This window comes from Tauraco erythrolophus, chromosome 12 (assembly GCF_009769465.1).
Source record: "Tauraco erythrolophus isolate bTauEry1 chromosome 12, bTauEry1.pri, whole genome shotgun sequence".
NCBI classification, from domain to species: domain Eukaryota; kingdom Metazoa; phylum Chordata; class Aves; order Musophagiformes; family Musophagidae; genus Tauraco; species Tauraco erythrolophus.
Genome location: NC_141476.1, coordinates 21,267,889 through 21,288,517, shown reverse-complemented (window position 1 = coordinate 21,288,517; position 20,629 = coordinate 21,267,889).

Below are 20,629 nucleotides of genomic sequence, written 5' to 3'. Positions count from 1 at the left end.
GGGATGGTTCATAAAGATTTGGGAGTCACTTTAGTGCAGGTGTGCACATGTACATGCTTATTCTCCTCTACTGGTTTCTAAACAGACCTCTCAGTCATTAAAAAGTGATCACTCAAGTGTGACCTGTATGCTTTGAAGCAAGAGACTAACTTCAGTCATCTCAGCTCTGTTTGAAAATTCAAAATCCCAAGAAAAGAAAGACAAATTTGTGACCGTCTTTCCAGAAGTGCTCTGGTTCTTAGCTAGGGATGGACCACTTCTTAGTGACTGCCTGTAACCAAAGGAAATACCTGCCAGCTCTATCAATGTGTTTGCATCCAAAAAGTTGTGCTTAATTTCTAAATTTGTAGCTCTATTCTTCAGTGCTGACAAAACTTGACTTCGCATTAACTAGGCTGATGCGAACATAGCCAAGACTGTCTTCCCAGCACAGAAGAATGGTATCAAGTTTTCAGTTTTCTTCTACAGACAGACAACAGTATGTGTAGAGGAACAGAGGAAATTAAAATTATAAGTGTCTGAAGTTATAAAATTTTATAAGATTTTGGGGTTTTTTGTAATTACAGCAACTAAACTAAGTGAAACAGAGGAAACACTTCAGTCATTCAAGACATAAACCTACAAAGATGCTCTAAGAAATGTGAAATACTGTTTGTTAAGTTGCTTCCATAAATAAAGCATTTAAAAATCTAACACAATAAAATTGTAATTTCTGAATTAAAAACCTATTATAAAGGAAAAAAACAGATGGAACAAAACCATTCTCCAGCATTTGCTAAAGGCAAAGGCTACACAAATCCTACTCACTCCATACTCTAGACGTGTCCTGTCCTTGCTTGGTGAACTAAAAACTCTGCCTCAATTTCAGTATACTATCACAGATGTTTCACGCCTAAATCAGAAGAATCATCAGTAGGATTTAATGAAAACTTCCATTTGAACAACCATTTTATCTTGCTTCAAGTTAATTTCTCAAAGTTAACACCTGGCGCACACCTGGTGCACGAAGAGACCATTTCCAAAAAAGAGCAGAATATTTTGTTAAAAGTTTTGCCTGATTTTTTTTCTGACCATGTTAAACAGGCTAACTTTCTGGATTTAAAGGAAAGCCTTCACAGGTTTCTCCAGTCATACAGCTTAACTTATGGAAGAAATGCATTAAAACCTGCTCCAATTTGCTTCATTAACATGAAAGCATGAGTGGGCCTGTGACAATGATTCCATAGGTATTAAAGAGAATTTAAGAGATGAAAGAATAAAACATGCTTGGTAGAAACATGCAGACTGACAGAATATTACTAGGCCAGTCACAGTAGTTTAGTGGCAGTTAATAAAAAAAAAGCCTTAATGTTGCAGCAATGTTGTAATTAAGCTGCACGTTACGAAAGCCCATCCCAGCAAAACAGTAGCGTGTCCTGAGAGGTGGATTTATCTTAGCTGGATATTGATGAATGAATCTATTTGAAAGCAGAACACTTCTGAGATGTAGAAACATGCTGGACATTACTATTTGTGTGAACACGTTATGAGATTTGCTACTGTTTCTGCTCTGCATCTCACTCGCTCCCATTTGCTGGTCTTGCTCTCCTATTACGTAGTATTATTAACAAAGCAAAATATCTGGGAAAATGGTTAGTTCTGAAATGTCCTATTTCAGCCTAATACCAGCCTAAAAAAAGTCATCAAATAGACTATTGGTATAACCAGTTAGAGTAACCTTGTCAAAAACCAGCATAAGCCACTTTAAAAACAATATATATTTTATAAGAAAAACAGTTTTCATATTTTCAGTGATCAGAACATTCCAGAATCTTAGTTTTCAAGCAAAAACAGAAACAGAAGTTCAACTTACATATAAAGAATAAATTTTACATAGAAAATCTAATCAAGAGGGGAAAAGAGGCACTTTCTGGTTTCCGTAGGAAAACTCACTATCGCACTTGGTCCAAATCTCTCTGTTTCTGTTCTTAACCTACCAGTCCTGCTGAAAACCTTTTTCCACTTCTGGCAATATATTCCATTAGCAAATCTCAGTCTGAAGGCAGACTGGAAAGTTCTACAAGGTTCCAGTGGTGTTTATCTTCTGACGCTGTAGAAATGCGCCTTCAGATAAGATTTGGGATTGCAAACACACGCTCTGCCAGCTGTTACAGAAACAGCAGAACACAACAAATGTATTATTAGAAATCACATTAATAAGAGAGCCAGGAGGATTTCATGGACATATTAAGCTGATTTAGGCTGAAGAGATTTGGTTCAAAGGAAAATTCTAATATTTCATAAATGAAGTATGAAGTACTCAGTGGAGTATTTTAACATACCAGCAACAATTACTTTTCCCTGAATAATACCCTGGTAGATGATACGAATGTGATGTCTCTAGTCGCACTGCAGTATGAGTCACTGGCTGAGATAAAGGGACAGAACAGAACTCCAGCAATATTGCTAAAAGCCGTAGCATTCTCCTCCAGTGATGCACTGAGAATGAACCTTTCCTCCTCGGCGGAATTCTCAGCGCACCGAGTCTTCAACTGTGTAGTCAGTGCCTAGTCTGTTCTCTCTCTCAAAAGCCAAAGGAGCTACGTATAAAAATACTATAAAATCTATGCTCCATGCCTTCGTCTATTATTTTCAGACATGTTTATGGAATTTCACATCAGCTCTTATATGGGAAAACCTTTAGAAGGCAGTAGGTTGCACAGACAGATGTAAATAATGCATAGGCATAATTAGAAAACAATGAGACAAGTGAGAGGTTTAAATTGCATAGCACAGCAGGTAAAAATGCACACTACGGAAAGAAGTTGCATTGAAAATGTGAGTGTCAGACTGTCCTAAAACCTCATCCATTTAATTATAACCTGGGGATATTGCGTACACCTCAGGCAAACAATCTCGGATGGATGAGAAGGGGAAACCAGCTCCCACCCATCTTCATAGCAGGTCAAAAGATGACAGGACCTTTCTTCGCCCCATCACTTGGAGTCCTGGGGGGGTATGCATATAACACAAGGTTTCACATAAATAGGAGTTTATACTTCCTAACTGCTGTGCAGCACAAAGAATTATTGGTGGTTTCCCACACCTTGTGCACACAGCAGGAAGGGCTGGGAGAAGCTGGAACAGAGTAGAGGACAACCAAATGCCCTCACTGAACCAGTGACAGCAAAGACAGCTCCTTCATGCTCAATCAGTCATTCCTCTCGCTGTCTTCCACAATAGGTCCTAAATAACTAAATGGGCTTATTATTTCTGTTGGATGTATCTTTTGCTAAAAGAAAGGTCACTGAAAGAAATGATATATTGAGATCTAAATTAAAGATACATCTTGTAAATTAACATTCATTTTTCTTATGTAATCTTTGTGGAAAAAGTTCACGGATTTAGTTTTCAAATAAATGTAGGGTTTTAATATGATTAAATATGTTGCAGATTATTTTCATATTTTCATTTAATCTTTCAGAAAGCATTGTTGTAATTATTTTAAGTTCCTGTATTCTTCCATGGCGAGTTAATTCCAGCCTTTTAGTTTTTTATTCTGATTTTCCTTCTCATAATATTTTCCCAGTGCAAACAAGTAAAGTTTTGAAACATGAACAACTAACTTTGTACCTATCCTGTTTATTTGTATCCATCTCCATTTTCAATATTTTATGGCTGTAGAAATGATCCTCCCCAATAGAAAAAAGTTCATAATTTTACTTGCAAGTATAATGAAACCAACCCATGCTCAAGGCTTAAATGCAGCTATATCCTACAGATATTTCACTTGAGTCACTTAGCTGAGAATGGTTTAAATCAATTTATTTTACACTTTAGTAATATAAATGAAAAGTTTTATAATCACAATAGAGTAAACCTGCACACTGTCTACAGTCATGTCCTTTTTTCCTGCTGTCAAGATGAGTGAGACAAAATTACAGATCTCCAAAAGTTTCATAATTTTATTTTCAACCCTGCTACTATAAGTGAAAACTATAGAGAACACAGAACTGAATTAAGTCAGGTAACAACTTCATTTTAGACTCAAGAAACCATTCAGGCTGACAGGGAGTTCTTACGGTCAGCTTTTTATATTTGAGCTTTGATTCAAAACGAGCTTCAGTACTGACACTAAGATCTAAGAGCATCTTTCAATTCAGGATAGTCAGAAAGAGGTAAAAAAATTAATATATATATATTTAAAAAAAGACCACCCACAAAAGATCTCCAGTGCCTATTATAACACATCTAACTTCTTGTTCAGCCTGTCCCCGTTCTAATAAACCTGGGATAATTGTCATGCCATCCATCAAAGCGTAAAACAGTTGTGACCTCAGTAGTCAGACTTTCCACTCTCCCAACCATTTACCCCAAAAGGGATTAATTCTATCTTTTCACAACTTCTTAGAACTCCCCTTGGAGAAATTCTAGTCTGATTGCATTATTATTTCACTCTCTTTTTATGGCTCTCCCGTTACAGCTCTAATGTGACTGCTTTGTTAAACAAACTGATTTTAACATAGGTGGTTTAAAGCAGGTATAAAATATTTATCCAGGACTTACGTGATGAATGAAGGCTTTGTTCTATTGAAGATTTGTAGAATTTAAGCTATGCTTAAAACAGTTTGGAAAGTTTTGTCAGTAAGACGTTTCCTTACTCCATCATCCCACATTACTGCCAGGGGAGAAAAACCCAGGGTGGTTACTGACACTCAGATTGTTCAGGGGAGGAAAAAAAAAAGACAAGACATTTGAACAGTTTTCTTGAGTTTCCAAAATACCCTTTAGTTTCCTTAAGTTTAAAAATAAACAAACAAACCAATCAACAAACCCCAAACCACCGTACCCAAAACCCCACCCACTTTCTCCAAATAATAGCCACTATCAGAATCTGCAGGTAACATTCAGCATACCAAAAATACTGTCTAGGAAATAGATAATGACAAAAGAATCGTCTCAAACACATTCCATATTCAGCCAGAAGCAGGTAAGGCAAACATGTCAGCAGGCGCCACTGGGGTTTTGCCATGGATGCCATCCACGAGTCGTCTTGATCATGTTGTGAAAATAAATACTTCAGTTGGGTCTGAACAACCAAAACACTTATTCTTGACAGAGTACCGAACCACCAAATGTCATCTTTAAGGCAAAAACATCCTGGATTGATTCTGTTGAGGTTTTTCCTCCATTTTAAGTAAAGGAAAACTTTATGTAAGTTTATCTTAGGAAACCAGGAACAGCCACTTATTGCCATGCCTGTGTTTAGTCTCACTAAATGGATTTTTATAGTCATTTGTTATTTATCTTTGTCATCAATGTTTCGTGACTGTAAATGTTACCCTTCTGTGAACTGTCTCATGATCTTATGCTATCCGAATCTTTTTTAACATGCAGATTTTCATAATCCTGCAAGGAGGTTTTTTTTCTGAGTTTTGTTTTGTTTTTTTAAAATCAACATTTTCAGGATTTCAATTAATTGTGTAAATTAATCATTCATATTTTGGTCATTTGGTTGAAATAAAAATTTAATTTAATGGCAGTTTTACCAAGGGTAATTATTTTGATCCAATTAGGCTTTAATAGAGAATGACTTAGTATTATTCAATGTTTTGAAATACTGAATTACTGTCTTCACCAAAGATGCTAAACAAAGTTCTGTTTTAAAGTCACATCCAAGCAGGGACAGAGGAAGAGCAGGTGATACCAACATACTTTATTTACATCTCCACACTTTTTGTCTTGTAAGTAGAGTCGTTAAAATAAAATACCACATCTGAGAAATAATTTCCCCCTGAAGCAGATCTATGAACTCAGTAGTTGAAAGGAACTCAGGTAAGCTTTTAAATTTTAGTTTTGTTGTTTGTTTTTTTATTTTCCCATAAAGCCGATCATCACAGAACAAAACATACGAGTTCATGTTAGCCAAAAAGTCAATTTGGTTTTAGCAAGTCGTGTTTTACAAATGGAACAGATTTGGTGTCTCTGAAGGACAGTTGTGACTTTTTAAAATTATTTTTATTATTTTTTTAATGAGCCTTCGTTTCGATTTGTAGGTATTGGTTGATACCTACAGATCGATATTGTCTCTTGCTGGTGTCATAACAAAAGACAATGAATCAGTTAAGATTCCCATCCCTACATAAAAATAGAAACTAAAAATGAAATTTAAATGAAAGCATAGTGTTTTCAAGGCTGAAGTCCAGCAAAGCACTTAAACACCCATACATATTCTCAATTAACTCAGTGAAACTACCCCTGTGCCGTAAGCGCTTTGCTGGATCAAGGCCATCTAGAAGATGATTTCTTGTTCAGAAAAACTCTGTGTAGCTCTCAAGCCTCTGCTCTGTAAATATTTATTTCCATTAAATCCTATTCAGTATCTACCAGTTTCACTCCCAATGTATTTCATAACAGTTTTCCTCTCAAGAAGTGTTTAACACGTAAAGTTCATTTATAAAAAGTGGATGAAAGAGGAAATACTACAAAATTTGTGATCGGCTGGTGTAGCTCAGCCAAGGTGTGTGGAGCCATGAGTCAGCCCTCTCCCAGATGGCTGCAAAAACCAAGGACTGACAAAGAGCCACAGGAGAAGCTGCACATGGAGAAGTTCTACATTCAGAAATGGCCTGGGGAAGACTGGGAACAACTTTAGACTATGAAAGCATCGTCAAATCAACATAGTCTTATCCCTTATTTTTTTAAAGGCAGTGAAAGAAGAAAAGCCTGACTTCAGAGGAAACAGAATTATCATCTGTTTGTCCTTTATCTACAAAGGCAATAGATATTCTCATGGCAGACAGCTGGGCAACGTGCAGCTCAGAGCACTTTGTGGAGAAGGCATTAATAGCCCAGGGAGGGGGGGCAAAACGCCAAGTCAGAGAGGGAAGGAAAGACACCAAAATCCGATTGCGCAGTAAGTAGCAGAAAGTCAGGCAACATCTCCATGCTTCCTAGATTTGGGTGATTTTGCTGTTATTACTCAGATCCCTGAATAAACAGGGAGAGGCTAGAGGCTGATGGCAGAGCAGGGGCTCATGGGCAACCTGGAGCTCTGTGCCTGGGCTCCTCCAATGGGCTGGAGCCACCAGGGGATGCTTGGCTCCTGCACCCTTTGGAACTGGCTGTGGCTGGTGCTGGGCAGCTGAGGACCCTTTTTGCTTACCACCACCCAGGACCAGTTCTGCCCAACACGGCTACGTCAGATAAATGAGACAACAGGCGATTAATTTTAAAGCGATGCTCTGTCAGCAAAGTGTCTCCAGTAGCTAGACTGGTACCTTAGAAAATAAGAAAATGGGGGGCAGTGTGGATTTCCAGGCAATAAGTAAGACAAATATGTAAAATAACATTTAGGAATTACTTCAAATTCCTTTTTCAAATAGTTTCAGGGGAGCCCAACAGTAGCCTTTAACAAGGATGGCCATATGTATGATGGTAGCTTGCGAGGGCAGGCTAATAAATCCCAAAAGCAGTTTTTTTTGAGACAAGTTGTAAGTATCTGGGATCCTTTAAAGACAACAGGTTAAATATAAATACAGGACACAAAAACCTGAGGTCTCTGTTGAGCTTGTAAAACATAATCACAAAAGCTTCAGAATATTTACACCACATGCTGCATTTGAAAGTAATTCAGTTTACTCTTAGAAAACATGACCTGTATAAACAAGCTCTCTGTGGGGGAAAGCCCTCAAAAGTACTTTATTTCTGAGGGGGAAAGGGAAAATACTTGAGAGCTGTGATAAAGGCCCTCATCTGTCCTTCCCTCACATCTCTACACAACGAATTTAGGAAATGGAAAAGAAACATGGAGGGTTACCACAGGGAAACAACAAATACCATTGCCTTTTCTTTCTAAAATTCTGTTAAACTTGAGAACTATGAACTAATGTCAAGCTACTAGAAAGAATGTTTTTCAGTTATTCTCAGTAAAGCAATCAATTTCTTAGTGAAAAGCAAAGGAAGATCTCAAGTAGTTCTTCAGGTGCACGACAGAAAAACAGAGCTTAACTAGGGAAATCAGTGCAGAGTATAGTGAAACAACAGTAAAAGAAAAAATTAGAAAAAACATTAAAGTTCTAAAGGCAACATTATGAATAAATTCCTGCTTCTGCAATTGCATAACAAGCCTACCCAAATCTCTCAGTGCTTCAAGTACTAATTAAGCAAGACAGCATCTCTGGGAGGAGAAACCGATACCCATTTTACTGAGGCACCAAGAGGTTAAAGTATGATTATACTTTGGATTTTCATTTTACTGTCTTCCTGGTAGTCTGGAAAATTGTACTTTAATAACCTCTAATGGCTTTGCATGGACTTGTTCGAAATTGATAGAGACGCTAATTTTGAAACACAGTGTACTGCAAATTCAGTGGATTATTGATGTAGTAACACAGCTCAACTTAACTGTTTGTTTCCATCCCGATGAGTCACAGTTTCTTAGTACTGCTCCCAAGATTTTGAATTGCCATATCACAGCGAGATTCTGCAGCTCTTATCAAATAAAAGGATACAGTGAAAGTACTTTGGTTAGGAACAGACCCACATGTCTATGTCTCATGACGTATAAAGAGCACAAATTGAAACAAAACGCCCACAGAAGGAAGATATAAATCACAAAACTATTAGATTCAACGAGAGAGCACGGGTTAAGAGAGTTAATCTCTTTCTCTTCTATATCCACCTCACCTTCTGTCGTCCATCACCCTACTCCCATCCTCTGCTCTCAGACACTGGTTTTTGCTGGGCTAAGCACTTTGCCCTCCTTCCCTCCTGCTGTTAACAGTAGCCATTATTGTGCAACACAGGAATTGGCAGAGTCATGACTATTTTGGTTAGGATCTCATCCTCTGTACAACTTTTCCTGCAAATCCTATTTCTTTGCTCTAACTTTGATGTTATTTTAATCCTGTCCAAGCATGCACGGATACTAAACACAAATCACGCTCCCTCGGGTCTGCATACATAGCTCACCCCTCAGCTGTGTTACTGCAATAGACCTTCTCCTGTTCCTTGTGTTTAAAGTCTTCCTCATTTGTCATTTATTCTTCAACTTCTCTGTCCCAATCCCCCGGATGCTGTGAAACGTGAACAACTCTAGTTCCATACTGATGGTTACTTCTGCCTCTGGTTGCTCTGTGCAGTTTGTTGTTTCAGATCCTTTCTCTTTCTGGTTGTTTGCCAGACTAGTCTTTTTTAAGCGTATCTTCTCATTTTGCTTAGTTTTTTTGTCATCCTCTCTTCCATTCTTAATATCATTTAGTTTCTTCAGTGCCAATTTCCAGAACAGTTAGTGCCTACTTATTTGACAACCTTCCCTCCATATCAAAATACGCAGCTTCTTCACCCTGTCCTTTGAATATTAGTGCATAACTGCATGTGCAACATCAGATTTCTCAGCTTATGATGCTGGTAAACAAACCCACCCCGAAAGCATGCATTCCAAAGGAAAGGAGCCAACACATTGCCAAACTCTGCATCCATGCTTCTGGTCCCCAGCGAAAACAAAGGCTACATCAAAACTCATCCCGAGCTTGCTGACTTCATTCAGCCTGCCATTGCCTCCTACGACCACAGTAGCCCTCTTCCCTGGCTAAACCGGGCTGTTGACCCTCATCTTCACCGTGGTATCCAACATATGCTGTACACAATTTTCCAAATATTACTAGGCAGAAGCTCTACTACATATTTGGCTTTTGTGCCAGTAAGCTGTTTATTGTCTCCCACTTTCACTAACAAAGCTACAAGCAAGTGGTGTTGTAAATAGGGAGTTTTAGGGTTCTTGACCCTAAATCTATCTTCCAGTCAAACTAAGTAGGTCCAAACCTGAAAACCATCGCTTTCTTCATCTTGTTTTAATTCTCAAGCAACCTCTTCAGCTTATTCCCACAATACCTGTAAACCATATTTTTGTAACTGTTTTTTTGTATAGAATACATGAACGGAAAATGAAAGGAATTACAAATTAACCTGAAAAGTTTGCAGTGAAATGAGACTGAAAGATTCTCATCCTCCACAGTTGATAAGTCCCTTTCACCATTTGCAGTACTTAAAAAGCCTGGGGTTCAAAATTTGACCACAAACCCCTCACCATTGTTTGTTTTTTAATGGTATCTTTAAACTGAATTCCTTTGTCATATACATTATACTTTGCTATGTAAGAAAGCATAATTATGTTTGTGTCTCCCAGTATGCAGTTTCCAACTAAGACTTGCCGCGTCGCAACTGTATTCTGTGTGTGGATAATCATATTAAGCTTTACCAGAGCTCTTGGCTTATTGAAAGCCCCTGCCTAGAGATGATCCCAGCTCCAATCTGGAGAGGAGGGTTGGTGCTAGGCACACACTCAGCTCCCGAAAGCAGGCGCAGGCCCTAATCACTGCAGAGTGGGAAGGGAGGAACGAGACACTATGGTAGCAGCAAGTGATGCCTGGGGCTATGGGACGCTCTGCAGTGGCCTGGCAGTGTTAAATCCTCCTGCACATACAGCCAGGGATCAGAATGGGATTGTTTCCCTATCTTCTGTGTTGCTCATATGAACCATGCCATCATTAATGCCCCAAAGAACAGTTTTCTCTGGGTAGCTCCTGGAATGTAAACACCATGTCCCATCCCTGCTGTCACCACTCTGCAGGCTTGACAGGCAGGAGCAAATCCTGCATGGTCACACAGAGATACCTCAGTAAAACCCAGGCAAAGGCAACTCTTAAACCCTCTTCACATTCATATCAAAGGACTGAAGTGGGATGTATGGAGGCTCTGGATCCACCTCAGCAGTGAAGGTCAGCAGCGCAGCCCCAGTGCACAGCACTGCACAGAGGTGAGGGCACAGAGGTGATCACTGGCTTAAGCAGCTCACAGTTTAGCTGAGCTATCAGCAAACCCTGTGTTAAAACTTCACATGAAGTTTATAAATGCTAGCACTTGCATGTTACAGAAAAATCTGAATTAATGGAAGAAATTCTGTTCAAAGAGGAAGTTCAGTGCCTTGATCCTGTATTCTAATTTACAAATGTAGATAAACATACCAAAACAGGATCCTGGCAAAGACGACAGCATTTTGTTGGAAGTCATGTGGGTCACAGTAAAGCTAGATCACATCTTCTCTCTACAAAAAAAAAAAAAGGGTTTAAAAACATTCTGAGCATTACTAAAATAACTTCATGAGAATGAAACCTTCACTATTTAATTCTTAAACTATTAATTCTGAACTATTGGCATTAGTATCCCAACTATCGGAAAGCAATTTTGTTGATTTTTGTTGCTTAGTTACCCTACTCCTTATTCTAAAAGAGAAAACTCGTTGCATTGTTACATAAGCAGCAGTGCTACATCCATCCCAAGAAAAACATGATAAAAACCGGCTTTACTGATAGGAGGGGCTCACTGAATAGATTTACATAAAGAGCACAGAGTTTATTTCAGTTTTTTCTATTGCACACAGCTTTGCTCCAGATGGTCTGAAAATGTTCTAGATGTAAACGCTGCAGCAAAATATGCTAGCAATGGAAAAGACTACGGAGTCTCAGAAAATTCTTTGGTCTCTTCTGCAAACATAAGATACATTAAAACGCAGAGTTAGGTGTGTCCTGTCCCAAACGCTCCCTGCACACCAGGAGCAACTTACTTTCAGTCCCATTGTTGCCTATTAAAAAAATTAGAACAAAACAAAGCAACAACCAAAAAAACCCCAAAACCAATAAACAGTGAGACATGGCATTAACAAAACAAGTCTCTCTCATTATGTCTTTTCTGGTAAGACAAACCACTCATTGCAGATTAAATGGCTGCTTAATTATCAGTTTAGAAGTTCTGTACACAAAAGGAGATATAAAACACGTTTTACATCTTTATTATTAAATGCAGGGAATTAAATGCACATGAGCTTTGAGGGAATGAGCGGATTTGGAAGCCTGGTATTCTTCCTGCCAGACATCAGTATAGTTCTAGATCAACATAAAGGCTGTTACGCAATGCTGTTGCAGTATAATCTCATTCACTTCTTAGCTTACTTTTGCCTTCAGCATCATCTCTATAGAATTCCTGACTTTGAAGAAGAAACACAGTCAAACAATACCAAGAAAGGTTGTTCTGGTATATCCAGTGTGGTCATGAAGGAGTACCAGAAACACATAAAGGAAATTATTTTCGTTCAAGTAGACTCTTTGGATTTTAATAACATGAAGAGCAGGGAATTCTGCTTTACCATGTGACTACTAAAGATCCATTACAGTCCTATCTTTGGAGATATTGCACATTCAAGGTTGAATCTATGTCCAGCCTGAATAGTGGCATAAAATTCAAGGGGGTATCTGGTTTCAACAGACACAGTTTTCTTCCATAGTCTAAGTTCATTTCCTGTATAAGACAGATTTTACTTTATTTAGCTACAAGTAAAGTAAAATAAACCTCAACATCAAGTAAAATCCTGACTAATTTTAGGAGTGATAACAACTGAAACCTGTAAAACACAAACACCACATTTTTCTATTCTATTACATTTTTCTCTAAGATCGACTTAATGACTTCTTCAAATCATTAATGAAATCTTAAAAAAATCAGCATCTCAATGAAACGCAATAATAGTTTTAATATTTCAGACTAGCATATCTAGTACAGTCGTTAGCTTACATCAAAGTTCTGTTACAATTTTTTAAATATGCCGATTTAAAAAAATCAGTTTACTGTAGATTAGATAAAAAGACATCCTTTCTAAACTAGAGTGCGTTTTTTTTGTCTTGAAAGTTTATGTGACAGCATATAAAGTGAAAATCCAGATACAGTGGGGTAAGGAAGGCTCAGAGCAGAAGAAATAATTTAAGAATTGCTGTCAGTAAATCTTTAATATGATATTGTCTTTGTTGTTACCTATTAGGACACTTATAAAACAACATGTGTCAGAAAATGAAATATATGATAAAATAGTTTTGCCAACTATTCTATAGAAAAGATCTTCTAACTTAGATGATGTTGAATTATCACCAGTGAAACTCAAGTTTCTTGCTTGGAATCACCTCTCTACTGAGGTGTTCAGTTTGCTAATCTGTGCACGTTATTCGCCAGATTTCCTTTTTACTGCTTTACAAGCTGTCCTGTATTTATTGAGGGAATGTTAATTGCATATTTTACTTCACTAGGCTGAATAGGGCATTATTAATGCAAATGGCATTTATATTGGTAGAAAAGTAAAGTAAGAAAGTCACTTCTTAGTGCTGGCAGTGAAAGGTTAGCAAATCCAAAAGCAGTTTAGTGTGTTTTTTTTTATTTTTAACAGATTAGCTCTCTACCAGTGATTTCTAATTTTGACCTAGTTTTAAAAGGTTAGATGAGCCCCAAAGGCACACACAGTTACCTAATGATAAATAAAAGCTGCAAGTGCTACAAATTAATGTTGCACAGTATTAGTATTATCAAAGGCTAACCACACAAGAATTGCACTTCTGGTTGATATGTATTTTAAGAAGTGATTACTATTTAGTTTCTAGGAAGAAAAAACAGACCTTCTATGGGGCTGATTCTGCAAGCCTTTCACATATGGCCTTCCAGGATGGAAACCAAGCCCAGCAGAGCAAAGGCAGCAAGGCAGTTAAGATATTGGAATATTTATTCTTAGTTCTTATTGTGAAGCAAATATTCTCAAAAGGAGCAGCACACACACTGTTCCAGCGTTCTCTTGAAGGCTAGTAACAGTGCTTTCATCTTCTCTAAAGCAGAGGCAATTTGACTTTAATCAATATTACACTAAGCAAAAAGCTCACCACTGCTATTCTGTTTGAACTTGTAAACACGTTGTGTGACCACTGCTCACTACACACCTCAGTTGGGTTAGTGTTGCACTTTAAGAATCACAGCTTCCATTTATTATTTTGAACATGTCTCATTCATTAGTAAAAGATGATCTAGCAGAATATTGTTTTGTATGGAACTAGAAACACTGAGTCATGACTGGTTTTACAAAGAGAACGCCCTGATGGATAACAGTCATTTAACAGCAGCACGGAGCATGTTGTACAGATGCACTCTTGCTCACAACAGGGAAAAGAATAAAATACCTGGAGTTTAGCCAGTGAAATAAAGAATAATAACTATTAATAATGTTGGTGCCTTGGTACCTGGCACCTTGTACTCTGAAGGTGAAACAACAAAATAAGTTATATCCAAAAGTTATTAATATTTGATTGCAATAGTTATGTATGAAACTACTTCTGTTGAGTGCTACCACATTCATTTTTTCACAGTTTATCACCCCATCATCCTGAGGTTCTTACCTGACCCAGATTATATTGCAACAGTAAGTGTCTAAAAAGATGAAGATTATGCTAGCGTATCAGCACCGGGAGAGGAAAAGCACTTGATCACTGTAGGAAACTGAGCCATGATAGGAGTAGAGTTGGAGTAAGATACAGAGCAATCTTTTAACATTGCTGTCAGTGCTACAAAACTAGATAGATTCTGTTTTACATATTACCAGTAACCAAAGTTTATTCAGCCAAAGCTTTCTGTCTTCAAAGCAAGTATGTCCCTCAATGTTTTGCTCCACTTTCAACAGTTCAGCTAGGAGGGCAGTAAAATGTATTTCACCACTCTCCACTGTCTGTGTTGACCTCTGTCACACCCAGTGTATTTCCTCTCTCACCCTCTGTCCACAATCACGCCACACACAGTCCTGCATGCTTAAAACTGGTGGCTGGTAACACCGTTGGGGGCTCTTGCTAGTCAAGAAAACATGGAAGTTGCACCTCATACTTGGAGTAGAAGGTAACAAGGTTTGTAATAATCCTTTTACTGGAATTCTTTCTGCTCTCAAAGTAGGAGATTCAAATAATTGTAAGAAAGAAATGACAGCAATTTCTAAGGAGAATGTATCATGACTGGTAAATTTTATTTGCCATAGGTCAATACTCCTGGTCATCCAAACACCTAAAATAAAACAGAATTCATTATGAAAACCACAGGCTAAGCATTTCAGACTGATTAGCCTAAGTATTCCACCTTTTCTGTTTCTCGAAGTTCCTCATCCATTATTTTTCTCTGTAAGATTGTCAGCAGCGTGTATCTAAGTACATTAAAGCTGTTCCTTTCGTTTTCCCATGTAATTTCAGAGTATCTCTGTAAAACCTGAATAGTTCCTCATAATTCAGTAAAAAACCTCAAAGACCTGATAAACAAAAGATACATGGGTTGATAAGAATGTTTCACATCATAAAAATTAGCAAAAGAGAAGTGACCCAGTAATACTAGGATTTAAAACAGCATAATGTGGGTAATCTCAGCACGTCTATTGTGCAGAACAGGGCTAAGCTAGACTTATAGAAAAACCTGAAAGCAAGGCAAAAGAAAGCAGTGTATTAGTTGCAGAAATACTTCTGGTTTTGGTTTGTTTTAGTAAGATCTGTTAGAAATGAACCCACATAAAACATACATCAGAATGAGCAGATTTAAATTATCTATCGACAGATGTCTCTGAGAGAAACAGCCGCAAAACTCCTCCAGAATGTTTCTGGACACCTGTAACTTGTGGCTGAACAATAATGAAGCCCAAATTGATGCAATATGCTGTCTGCTCTCCATACCACTGCAAGCCTGATAGCATTTACAGCTTTGATCCATTGTTCAAATACTGAAAAGAAAGGAGTCTCCAGTTCCGTATCGATGTGTCTGCTCCTAATGACAACTGCCCAAAGACTGGCTGCCAGCTCCTGTCTCAACAACTGCCAATTGAACAAACATGTCTTTTCAAATTGATTGCTTGTACTGTATGCAGTGGCTTCAGCTAGTACTGAATCTTCTGGACTGGGCATGGTCCAAAATATAAATTTAGGTCCTGACTTGCAATCAGATGATTCAGAGGTAGAGAATGGAGTCAGTATTTCCCTTTACAAATGGAAAGCCAAAGTATAAGCAGCAAATGAATTTTCCAAGGACACAGTGGTTATTCAATGGGCATTCAGAATTCCAGACAGTCTTCGATAACACGATTTCCTTTCCTCTCTAAGAAATTATCAATTAAATGCATTTCAATTTTTAACTGATCTGGAAAATTCTGTTAACCTGATCCATGACCACAAATGTCTTAACTGCAGAAAAAGCATGTCCTACTGATTCGCAATAAATTAGCAGGTTATTAAAATCAAATGCTACTTAAGTAGCTTTCAAAACTGTTTTCAAACTTGGAGAGTGTTTTACAAACAATGCTTCAGCTTAAATATAGTATCTATACTGTAAAAATAGGTTTGCATTTGCTTTTTCCCTGAAACTCAAGTATATAAACAACACTGGAGCATAAGATTGCACATGTCACAGTCACCACCGCATAGAAGACAACACCTCCCACTGCGCTGAGGTCTGGTGGTGCTCGTGTGGGGTTCTCCATGCAGTTTGGGATACAGGCACAATACACATGTCACAAATATGTTGCAAGGAACCAACTAAAAGAGAGGTGACCTGTCTACACGTTGATTGCTTTCAGTCTCATCTTCTCTGAATCACGCAGATTCCCTAAGCACTGTTTTCACCAGTATCTTTAAAATTACTCTTGAAAATGCAATATATTAATGCTTAGATAAATTACTTGAGGAAATTCAGCAATCTAAAAGCTTTTGCTAATACAGAACAATTGTCATTTCTACAATGTGGCCTCCCAAGCAAGAGGCAAAACTAAAAAAAAAAAATAATTGTGAGAGTTGCGTAGTTTTTTTATCAGCATAAACAATCCAGGAGGTTCCTGGAATGTGCTGATGATAAGTTCCCTCTCCAAGTGATAGTGGAAGACCTTGTTACCCACCAGCCCCTCCTTGTTGGTGAGAATGTGAAGCTCAAGGGCAGCCTTTGCTGCAGTGACTATGAAATGGTGGAGTTCAAGATCTTTAGGGCAGCGAGGAGGGAGCACAGTGAGCTCACGGCCCTGGACTTCAGGAGAGCAGACTTTGGCCTCTTCAGGGATCTGCTTGGTACAGTACCATAGGATAAAGTCCTGGAGGGAAGAGGGGCCCAAGAAAGCTGGTTAATATTCAAGGATCACCTCCTCCAAGCTCACGAGTGGTGCATCCCAACAAAGAGGAAGGCAAGCAAAAACACCAGGAGGCCTGCATGGATGAACAAGGAGCTCCTGGAAAAAACACAAAATGGAAGCCTACAGAGGGTGGACGCAAGGACAGGTAGCCTGGGAGGAATACAGAGAAATTGTCTGAGCAGCCAGGGATCGGGTTAGGAAAGCTGAAGCCCTAATAAATCTGGCCAGGGACATCAAGGGCAACAAGAAAAACTTCTGTAGATGTGTCAGTGATAAAAAGAGATTTAAGGAAAACGTAGACCCTCTCCGGAAGGAAATGGAGGACTTGGCTACCTGGGATACAGAGAAGACTGAGGTTCTCAATGACTTCTTTGCCTCAGTCTTCACTGGCAAGAGCTCCAGCTGCACAGCCCAAGTCACAGAAGGCAAAGGCAGGGACTGGGAGAATGAAGAACCACCCACTGTAGGAGAAGATCAGGTTCGAGACCATCTAAAGAACCTGAAGGTTCACAAGTCCATGGGACCTGATGTGATATATGTACAGGTCCTGAGGGAACTGGCAGATGAAGTTGCTAAACCACTATCCATATTTGAAAAGCTGTGTCACTCTGGTGAAGTTCCCACTGACTGGGAGAGGGGAAACATAGCCCCAATCTTTAAAAAGAAGACCCAGGGAACTACAGGCCAGTCAGTTTTACCTCTGTGTCTGACAAGATCACGGAGCAGATCCTCCTGGCGACTATGCTAAGGCACCTGGAAAATAAGGAGGTGATTGGTGACAGCCAACATGGCTTCACTGAGGGCAAATCCTGCCTAATTTGATGGCTGCCTACAATGGGGTTACAGTGTTGGTGGATAAGTAGTGATAAGACAAGGGGCAATGGCTTTAAACTGAAAGAGGGGAGATTTAGATTAGGTAGGGAAGAATTTCTTCCCTCTGTGAAGGTGATGAGGCACTGGAACAAGTTGCCCAGAGAAGTTGTGGCTGCCCCATCCCTGGAAGTGTTCAAGGCCAGGTTGGATGAGGCTTTGAGCAACCTGGTGGAGGGTGTCCCTTCCCATGGCAGGGGGGTTGGAACTGGATGATCTTTGAGGTCCCTTCCAACCCAAACCGTTCTAAGATTCTTCTGTGAAGCTTGCTCTGCTAACAAGTCTCTCACCCTTTTCAAGCTACAGCTTGCTGAATCATCTTTATCTTCATTTCATATATTCTTACAGTTTGTGATGCTGCAAGCACAACTCCATGTGGAACTACACGTAAGTCCCCCTGTGGAAAAAATCAAGACATACTAGGATATGATGTAAGGAAGAATAAAGCAATTTCTTAGTGAATATTAGGACTTAGTACATGTTAGCACTATAATACATTTGAAGTTCTCATACCATCAAACACCATGATATAATATTTTTCTGATTATTTTGTTGTGGTGGAAAAATAAAAGTGATAAAACTAGAAAGTCTGGTTTGTAATCCCAGGTAGCCTGCTGCTGTCAAGACCTGAGGCAAATGTTAATTAATTCTGGTAATTGAATTAATGGTCTATCTTTATGTCTAAGCAACACTCAAGTCAAACAACTAATCAGAGCACAGTGCAGATTATCAAGTAAAACTTCACAAACTGACATATGCAACTAAAAAAACCAAACCAACACAAAAAAACCCCAACATTCAGAGGCCAGAGAAATCCCACAGGAAAGAGGATTTTGAAAAAAGTAGATAATACAGAAATCTAAAGAAAAAAACAAAACTATATTTGGTAAAATATTTTGCATGTTTTCTAACAATTTAAGGGAAATGTTTTGACTTTTTCTTTTAAAAGCATTATTTCTTACAAATCAGAAATGACAGGTTAAGTCCTTAGATCATAATTTGTAGCTTTTGCAGTCAGTGAAAACTGGAGAAAGATGACTGGAATGATGCATTTAGTAATGAACCTTTTCGAAGGATTTTATTTTTACTTTATAGTTGAAGAATTTCTGCAGAAGTCAGCATAAGAAACACTGAAAATCAAGATATTCAAAAGGAGAGGAAGAACACATTCCCAGGTTTGCCTGAGGATTCAAAGCTCAGATAAATTTAAGCAAGAGCAGGCTGCTTAGCAAGTATTTGTCAATATTGCCATATCCTCAAAAAGCTTTCATGAATGAGTGAGAAAAACCAATATCCTTCCTTCTCAAGTATTTACATATGACCCATTGACTCGCCTGTGGCAATTTGTATCCAAAAGCCTTAAATAATTAGCATTAGTTCAGCATAACATACCAGGAATATTCAATGATGTCCTGACAAAAATTGGATTGTACAATTTAGTATCTCAGTCGCGTTATTTCTTCACTTTAAGTATCCTACACAAGCTTTCTTCTCCCTATCCAAGTCCTACACAAGCTTCCTTTTCACTTTCCAGATTTTCCTATTAGAAAGTACTTGTTTTCTTTTAAAAATAATTATTTAAATTGTGTAACACAGGTTATCCTATCAGGACAAGCTATGACATTTAAATTTTTTTATTACAAAAAAATCCACATGTAGCTGGTTACAAATCCCATGATACAAAGAAAAACATGAAGGGAAAACTTAATAACTAATATTTTTAAACAAAAACAGTTTTGAACAGTAATTAAGTCCACTTCTCAAGCAAAAGAAGGTGAATCTTACCAGAAATGAAAGTTGCTAATTTTTATTTTAAAGGGAAATATATTCCTTCTTCTCCACAATATCCTGATATCACTGTCATTTTACAGACATTAAACACATAGTAAGATACAAAACTCAGAAACAGATTCAGTTCTTATTAAAGAAAGCATCGTGGGACCACCACTACTCAGTTTACATAATCACAGCTATTTTCCTACAACACAAAATAATAAAATGCTAGCCAAAAGCAGCCCAGTATTCAGCTAAATACTATGCAAATACACTTTCTCTGCAGTTAGGCTTATTGAAGAGAGATGATAAACACTGAAAAACTCAGCAGGTGTTTCAGTTGCTCGGTTTTGTCTGTAACCCGAGGTACACAAGCCAGATTATGCAAGTGAATGTGTTGGTAATTTTAGACTGTCACAATTTGTTGTCCTTCCAGTCCTGCCTCCTCTTTGCAATACAGATGAGAACAGCAACAAAAACATCTGAGCTGTTTCAAATGGGAATCTCAAAGTGCAATCTTGGAATTTGGTCTGGATCTTTAATTACAACACAGAAACATTTTTAACTGCCCTGGTTGAGCACAGTTCTAACAATGAGCCCTGCAGAATGGACAGACAGGGGAAGGCAGCAAACTCTGCTGGCATTTGAACTCTCATTATTCAATTCCTCAGACAAAGAGAAAATAAAATCATAGCAACATCAGGAAGATAATATTTATGAGATTAAAGATCCATAAAGAACCGATTCACACGGCAAGGGCTGTCACAGCTCTTCCTGTGATTTCCTGACCAGAAATACATGGGTATATGCAGCCCCAGTGCATTACATCAACAATGAACCTGATATTAGACAGAAGAAAAACAACAATAAAACTGCAGCACACTGTGACAAGCTGCACTGCACCCAGAGCAGAGCCAGTGGTGCCTGGCTACGGTGAGCTGATGGTGCTCACACTATCCTGCCTGCCTGCGGGAAGGGCTGTCACCGTTGGATAAC